The following is a 10,192-nucleotide window of genomic DNA, read 5'->3' as shown; positions in this document are numbered from 1 at the left end:
AGTGCACATTTTTTTCACGATGACTACTAATTTGTAATTTATTCATAAATCATCTATGTCCTAGTAAGTTTCTGCTTACATACCATCTATCTTTTTTATGTCTCGATTTTCTTTCCTTGAATTAACAGTAAAATCTTACAAACTAGCGCTCAATGAAACGAACGTATGGTTTGGAGTTGTGAATTAGACACTTAAGCAATATTGCTTGGATAATAAATATAAATAAACCGTTTTCGAATTTACATCAACAGTGTTAAAAACACACACAAACAGACACACACACACAAATGGCCAGAACAACCGATTATAATCTCGACGGTCGTTTGTTCGATCAACGGTTGAGGAAAGATGTATGGCTAGCCGCACTGATGAGTAGTGATACAACGAAACGGTACTGTGTGTGGATGACTAATAAGCCCCCCTCCTTAGACTTAGCACTTTTTAAATATATTTTAACCCGGCAGTATTGTATGTGGATGACAAATATATATATATATATATATATATATATATATATATATATATATATATAGAGAGAGAGAGAGAGAGAGAGGCAGACAGACAGACAGAAAAGGCATGCTTACATGTAGACATATAATTTATGATATAAATAATTCAATATAGTAAAAATATAAATAATTCAATATAGCAAACCCTTGTTTTCTCTATTTTGAACGTTAAATTGACTATAATAATTGTTCCGTTCCGAAACTATTTTAGCGGAACAATTGGCCATCGTATTATACGGCCTTACTCTCTATTTCTCCATCTGTCTATATGTATGTGTAATTGCGTCTCTCTTTCTCTCTCTCTATCTATATCTATCTCTCTATCTTTCTCTCTTTCTGTGTGTGTATATATATATATATATATATATATATATATATATATATATATACCCACTTGTGTATTTATATGGATTACATAATTATACTTATAAATCATTTATATGTGGACATGCGTCTTCTGATATCACCTCTCCTCAACGTTGCTGACTACATTAATGCTCGTATCTCCAACTATATGTATAATGCTTTGGTGCGGATAACTTTACGCAATGACCCCCTTGTTGCTATTTTTATCGCTGTAAATTTTATATCGAGTTTTTAATGATAACTAAATTCGTATAGAGCGTTTTCTTCTCATCCGTATATAAAGGAAGAGAGATAGAATTTTAGAGATACACTTTATGTGTGTATCTGCAATATTTTATTTAATGTATCTTCCTCGATACTTCTTACAAAAAACGTAAATAAAAAAAAAAGAAGTGCAAACTATTAATCTCACGCAACCTGCATGGCTGGTTGCCAAAATTCTTTACACATGATCTGTCAAATGACAGCGAAGAGCGATCACATCCCGCATGTTTGTTGATTGATCTTAGTTGCGAAGAACGGTATGTTTTGAAACATGTTCTCTCAACCAATCAACTTGTATTACTGACTTACTCGTCCATCGAAATTGATTGAACCATCTGCTGTAAAATCCATCTATCGTTCGATTGAGAAGCGCACGCATTAAACTACTTTTTTTGTTCTCGTTTCTTATTGATGGTTGCATTCTGCCTGGTATCAAGCTCTCTGACTTCTGGAAAGCCCGGCTTCTCGCTCTTTATTTAATTCACTGTATATCTGTTATATGTATTAGTAGTTCCCAAGTTCAGTTGTTATCTGATCCAGCTGCCTTTAATTTTAAATTCAAAGGTTTTAAATATAGATGATATTTTCCAATTAGTTTCGTACGAAGTTGGACAACATACATTTCAGCTTCCGTTAAAATTATATGTGTTTGTCTTTATGGCTATCAGGTCCGCTATGGTATTATATTAAGAAAATCCAACGGTTTTAATGTGTGTACCTTTGGGAATTGGCTTTTCAATTATATCTATAATTCTAAGATTTAATCTGATAAATTAGTACGTAAGAAATGAACAATATTTAATGCCGGGTTTTTAAAATGTTTTCAAAACTTTCAAATCAAGGCAGTAACTATTATTATATTGAACTTCTATGAACGTGGGAAGATTAGGAAAACGAAGGATGGCGTACCAGACCTGGCCACTGTTTTGCAGTAAACAATATTATATTAAATGATTATATGATAAATATTTATACATATTATATATCTATATTTAATTATTTTATGAGATTGCCCATGTGGAAATAGATGTTTAATCATACCCGATTATATTATGTCATGCATATTCTCACTGTCTCTTCTTGTTAGTCGCGTTTTATTCAGTAATAAGGTGTATTTTGGTTTCAATCTTTTTAAAAATTGAGTTTTACTATTAACTTTTGATAACAACTGTTTATAGTAACAGTAGTAGTCATAGTATTAGCTGTATGTTAACACAAGTGAAAATACGGACATATAATTTCAAGTAGTGTCAATACTAATAGCAATAACAGTAGCAGTACTCATAGTAGTAATAGAAGATGGGGTAGTAGTAAGTTATATGGGTGTAGTTATTGTAATCACTGGAGTTGTACTACATGGCAAATATATTTAGTTAAATTACTATTGTAAATAAGTTCACTTCTTTGATTTTGAAGCAAGCTAGGATTTTTTAACCTATAAAATTAGTTGTATTCGACACCATTATATTGAGGCATTTTTCACTGATTTATTTCAATAGTACAGATATTCAGGCCGAGGTATTAACATAATTTTTTGATTATATTCGTCCTTATATCTTTATTATTTTGAATTAGCCCATCTCAGGCTCTAGTGACATCGATATCTATTAAAGTTAATTGACTTCTTACTTCTTTGTTTCTTATTTTGTCTCGGTATTTCAATACATTTTTATTTGCGTTAATATTTTTTTGTTTAGTGTGACTTATTAATACATTGTAATTTTCCGAGATATAAACATTTCCTTTTGGGATTTTATGCATCTAGGTGAATGAGTGCACTCCTCTCGCTCAATATGCTTAAACATAACGAATCATTATTACTAGTAGCGTTGAGATTACTATAAGTAGCCTGTATTATTTGGCTTTATTGGACTACTGTTCTCGTGACTGATCTTCACAACGTGTTGATCAATGTAACCTCCGACATTATTTAATTGCATCTTGTCGAACTCGGCAAAATTTCGAACAGAACCTTTTCATTTACTTCACAGGTTGACGCATTCTCTGGTTTCGTCGCTCATGACTAGATAGTGGTCCTAAGTAATTCGCAAGAAAAATATTCCGTCCGAATACGCTCCAAATTCCCGAGTTGGAGAAAAACATCCCTGAATTCGACAAGATACACCTGGAGAAGGTCAGAGATTTCAACAAACGAAACGTTGTGAAAACAGTCAAGATGAGAAAAGTAGTCCGATCATTTAAAATAATACAATTAACAAATCCTAATCTCAGAAATTTATAAACGTAATATAATTAGTAATAATAACTGTGGAAGTAGTAATAGTAGTAGTAGTAGTAGTAGGAGTAGTAGTAGTAACTAGATATATTGAGTTGTTAATATATTTAATATATTCATATTAAGGTTATCCTGCAATAACATACCGCATCGAATAATTGACATACATTAATATCAGAATATTATGTAAATACGTTAACAGATGTAGATGTGTATATATATGTATATATATATATATATATATATATATATATATATATATATATACATATATATATATATATATATATATATATATATATATATATATATATTACAACAAGAATAAGTCGATTGGAAATGAAAACTGTCACCTATTACACACAATGCCAATTTCTTCATTACGTTTGCCTCTAGGAATCAACATTTCAATTCACGTTATTCTTCAACGAGAGAAATCGATACTAATTAAGAATGTTTCAATACTGTCAAGTTCGTTTGGCGCTTACCCTCCTCCCCATAACGTACCACCCTTTTCTTCCGTGTGCTCGTTTCCATTGCAATTATGTTCTGCTGTTAAAATAGGTTCGCCAAAGTCGTGGAAAACAAACACATCCTCTATTTACTTATATCTAGAAAAATATTTAATTCATATTATTTCACCAATACTTAACTAAGATACTACTTGAGTTGAATAAACATGTAGTGACCTTATTAGTTCTTGGGGAAAGTGAGATTTCTAATTAACTGCCCGTATTTTATCAGCGTTGCCCAGAAGTATTATATTTAATTCTTCTTGTTTTTTAATATGTTATTCTCTTGATTCACATGATAAAGGAAAAATGTGTTTATCAAATAGAATTATCTGGCTTTGTTCACCCCGCGTCATATGATTTGTTATTCCTGTGTATAGAGTATTTTTGCAGAAGACAAAACCTAAATGTTTCTTTAAGTTTAGCGGTCATACCATAGAAATAACGACGAATCGTCAAGCGAAGGGTATATTCTAGTTTTAATTATATACTTTTTATTTAGTTCATTATTGTTTAATACCTAAAGATGTATAAAGATTGCTTTGAACAGATAAGAACAGCTTCTGTGAAAATTGTATGTGTCTCTGTGCGTAAAAAGCAGTTATTATTAAGATGTAAATGACGGTATCATATCTTTTCTTTGACAAGCATTTAATACGTGCCTTTCTCTTGTGTTGATTAGAATAAAATGAGTAATACTAAAGTGGTTATTTCCCAGCGAAATAAAGATTTATTTATAATTGTTAGTGGACTTATATTTTTCTGTTTTGGAATATAATCACGACTTCTAAAAATAAATGATATTATAGTACTTCCAATCATGTCTAATATTGTCGATTTTTATTTCTTGAATCATTAACACAATTACGTATCTAATATAGTTTAAGTCCATGTTTCATTTCCAATGCAGACTTAACAGAGAAATGTCTACCAGGACAACGGTTTAAATGTTAATTTATAATCTTAAATGTTAAAAAAAGCAACAACGAAATCGCTTTAACACATGATCACACATACGGTCATCTGATATATTTGTATTAACATAAGAATTTCTGTAACAGCGATACAAAATAGAAACTGTGAGTTTCTTGTTTGCAATAGCATACATAACACCCTTGGAATAGAATGATGACTATCTTACAAATTGTATGTGTGTATGTGCGTAAAAAGCAGTTGTTATCAAGATGTACATATTGATATTATTTTTTTTCTTTTACAAGCATCTAATATATGCTTTTCTCTTGTGTTGATTAGAATAAAATGATTAATACTAAGGCGGTTATTTCCCAGCGAAATAAATATGTCTTTATAATTCTTAGTTCACATATGTTTCCGTATTGCAATATAAGTATGATAAGTGCGTGCATTTTGCGGAAGTGCTTGGAGTCAGGCGAAGTCATGTTCGAGTACCAAAAGCATAGTCGGACGTTTACGGTGTATACAACAGGTGATCTGTTTATGCGTAGATTAATATTTCCCATTTCTTAAAGATTTCATTGGCTATTTTTATATGTATATATGCGATTAATTTTTCAAACTGAAGAATGTAGCAATGTTAATTAATTACATCAGCACCCAATCGTGTTACGAAACTGAATATATACGTGTGTGATCATCCTATGCGTTATATATGCAGACACACACAGACACACGCACATATATATATATATATATATATATATATATATATATATATATATATATATATATATATACAATAAACTGATCGTTAAATTAATCAGCTTACAAACAAGAGAAAGCAGACGAAGTATACAGGATTAAAAAAACCAATGCATATTTTAGCTGGTATATGAAACACGTATGATAATATGTAGTTAATAGCCTATTAACATTTACACAACAATACAGGTTCAGATATTATTGAGGGCAATTTTTTCACCTAATATCTACCTATTGTCATCTAAAAATGCAATAAAATGTGGGTATATATATATATAAATGCATGCGTGTGTATTTAAGTATATTTGTGTATATTGATATGCGTGTGTATGTACATATTTATATGTACAAGAAACATATATTGCCGGTTATATAGTTAAGCAATCATTGCCATAATTCAATATTTTCATATCTTGTTCATTTCTTATATACATGGACACCCCAATATAATGAGAAAAATATGTATATGATATTTATATATTATGCATCTATCAATCTATGTGATAATAATAATAATAATAATAATAATAATAATAATAATAATACCAAAAATAATAATATTATATATATATTATTTCATATATATATATATATATATATATATATATATATATATATATATATATATATATTCATCAATTGGATTGTTCATTCGATGCGTACACAATGATGTAAATTTAAAAAAAAAATATTGAAACGCGGGGATGACAGTGACAGTGACAAGGCAATGAATGGAGCGAACCTCTCTTTTCTAGGGAAATGCCTAAATAGACAATGCACACCTTTTGATATTTCTGAATGGCAATGTATGTACGACTTTCAAACGCAGTATAGTACTTAACAAATAAATCCCAGATGTGATTACTTGCTTTTATTTCTTTTTTTTCCAAAGCAATACATGGAGATTCTGATGAAAGTCAAGCTTTCTTTAAATAAAAAAAAATTCTAAAGATTTCCAATAATAGTTTGGGAAAACCTAGCAAGAAGCGTAGTCTTTGAATTTGTATACATGTGTGTGCATGTCTGTATATACACCTTCATAAATTCATGTATGTTCTTCTTTTATAATTCGCTTTTTTATTTTGAGGTTCGTATGAGTTTAACAGTCTCATACATATCTTAATATGTATATAAAACTATATATATTAGTATGTTTATATATGTATATATATATATACATATGTATACATAAGTATATACATACATATACACACACACGCATATATATATATATATATATATATATATATATATATATATATATATATATATATATAAAATATTAAACATGAATATACTAAAATGTATTTATATAATCCATTAGAGAGTAACACATTTTTTTTATTTGGGATTAAAACCACATCTTTTCACTATCATGTAAAAGGCTATAGCTATCAGAATAGAAGAAATAACAATGAGAAATTCCTTTCTTAATCCATCATATTGTGCCGGTAAAATTTTTCCTCAACGTAATGGTTTGATAAATAAGTATCAATTCATATAAAAGTTAGCTGGCATTTCTATTGTAGATTAGACTGCAAAAACGGAGTAATATTTGTTGTCAATCTCGTAAATGATGTCTTCCACGAATTAAACGTATATTCTAAATATTGCAAATTTACACATTTATTTTTTTGGTTCAGCATTCAACTTGTTCTAATTTATTGTCTTTATAGAAAATATACGTGAAAAATAATTCTTTTTTTTATAAAATGTAAATGTAGTAAAATCATCATGGTAGACGTGTTTTAAAATGCGAATTTAATTTTACTAACAAGGTAAAGCTCTTATACACAAATGTTATAACCCATTGCAATTCATAAGAAAGTCACAGTATGTCGTAACTATGTTAGCTGACACTTTAAAGAAATTGATGTGTTTTACTGATTTTTCATAGTAAAAAAGGATATGTTTCACTATTAAAGTTAATTCGTGCTTGATAATATTGTAGCAGAATTTTGGTAGCAACACCTTGGTATGGTTGAAAAAAAAATGACATAAATAATATAGGAATGTAATTCATATATATACATATATATATATATATATTTGATCTAGATTTGTAGTTAATTTCTTTTTAACAATAATAATACGGTTAACTTAGCGTCCCCAATTTGGAAGTCCCGCTTCTTGGCAAATTGCCCTATTTTTATTTGGACGTAAACAAATTTATATATTCTTTTTTTTTTATTAAAACAGTAATTTATGAACATACATGTTTCTGTTACAAAGAATCCACCCCAGAACTTATATATAACAGTCTAGCCTCTAGTTCATTGCGCTATGAAGCTATAGAAAAAGTGTACCTTTATTTTATTGCTGGTATATTTTACGCTGATTTGTTGTTGTTGTTGTTGTTGTTGTTGTTATTTTTTAAAACGATAATAAAGCAATTAACTTAGCGTCTCGGAGATATTATTCCTTAGAAAATCACGTATATTTTTTCTTTAAATGTAAACAAATAATACTTTTATTTATTTTTTTTTAAAACAATGGTATATATATATATATATATATATATATATACTACATATATATACACACTTTATATATACACTATAGTATGTATATACCCACTTAATATATGCGCTATATATACACACTTTATATATGCACTATATATATACACTATATATGCAGTATATATACACATACTTTATAGACTATATATATATATATATATATATATATATATATATATATATATATATATATATATATATATATATATATATATATATATGAGAAAGGCTCATAAAAACGTAGATTTTCTTGGAGGAGAGGAACAGGAAAAGCTGCTGAAGAACTACTGAACAAAATATATTGACAACTCTTGTGCAAAAATAGTTAATAGACCTTAAACAAACTCCGTGTTAACCGTTACATACACTTATGTTATTGATAGAAAGCTAATAAGTACTTTCAGATGATTTGAATATGCTGACTACTAAAATAAAGTTCATTCTATAGCATCTCTCTAGAAGGAGGCTGCAAAGTACTTGGGCTGCTGTATTGCCATTTGGTGAATATTCTTCATTTCTATTTCTCTCGTACTTTCCCTCTCTGCCCTGCTTCAGGCATGTCTGTCGACCTAGTCAACAAACCCCAAAACATCATCAAAAGTCTCCATAAAAACACAGGATTAAACCCGGATCTTTAAATTCTAACGTAAACTCCCACTACCAGGTCTACTTCTCTAACATCAAGGGTCTACGTTCTAACCTTCCAGAGGTTCAACCCCAATTACAGGAGACTAAACCAGACATATTATTTCTAAGTGAAACTGGCAGCGGACATACCATTTCCCTTGATAAATTTGTAATTAAAGGATACTCTAATTTAACTTCCAAATCTGACCCCCAAGATCGCCATGCGCATGGAATATGTGGCTATATAAAAGATGGCCTTCCATGTTGTAGGGACATACAATTATGTCGTATAAAATTTAAACAATATTAAATAAAGAAGAAACGAATGCCAAATTTCTGGAAACAGAAAAAAGACCAAGACAAATTTATCGCGGAAAAGATTAGCGTCTTAATGTTAGGGTAACGAAACTATTAATCAGAAGTCGAAAAGGAATCGAATTAATATATTACAAAACTATTACTACAGATGAAAATCTTACTGATAACATTTCTTGCCTAATTTTACCCTTACAATATAAACCGTCATTACTTTAATAAATTATTTATAATTTATTTACTGCAATAGAGTATTAATCTTATTAGGTTTAAAGAAACCTTTATACATACGTACGATCTAATCCTTTAGTTTTGTACAAATACTTGTTTGTAATTATTTCTTAGCTGGGTATTTCCCTTCTCTTTGTCCCTTCATGACATATTTTTTATAATGCGTCTACATCCACACGCTCACATGCCTACATGCACACACAAAGATATATATATATATATATATATATATATATATGTATATATACACAAATATATATCTTTATATATCCACAAATATATATCTTTATATATCCACAAATATATATATATATATATCTTTATATATCCACAAATATATATATATATATATATCTTTATATATCCACAAATATATATATATATATATATATGTACATATATATATATATTCACAAGTATATATATGTATATATATATCCACAAATGTATATATATATACACACACAAATATATAAATATATACAAACAAATACAAATTTACACAAATATATATATATATATATATACATACATATACATATATATGTATGTGTATATATATATATATATATATTCTCTCAAATCACATGTTCATTTTGTAGGTTTTTTCTTCATTCACAACATCCATTATTCTCTGTTCGTCATCGCGTCGACATCAGCCCCCTCTTCTTATCTAATTAGCACATTTACTTCTTAGTTGTTCTAATTTCTTACATCTTCATTTTATTTTATTTTCTGCTATTTATTCTCCCTTCGGAAATTAAATTAAACTAAACTTTATAAAGTAAAATGAAAAGGAAGGCAAAATACTCAATGCCAGAAACGGAATGAGATAATCCAATTGTGTAAATTTGCGCATCTCCTAGCTGCACTGTGTCGACATTTACACGGTTTCCAGCGATAACGATTTTATATCATTCAAGGACAACA

The sequence above is a fragment of the Euprymna scolopes genome, chromosome 17 (genome assembly GCF_053919585.1).
Source record: "Euprymna scolopes isolate OS-2025 chromosome 17, ASM5391958v1, whole genome shotgun sequence".
In the NCBI taxonomy this organism is placed as follows: Eukaryota; Metazoa; Mollusca; class Cephalopoda; order Sepiida; family Sepiolidae; genus Euprymna; species Euprymna scolopes.
Note: the sequence above shows the minus strand (reverse complement) of the source record.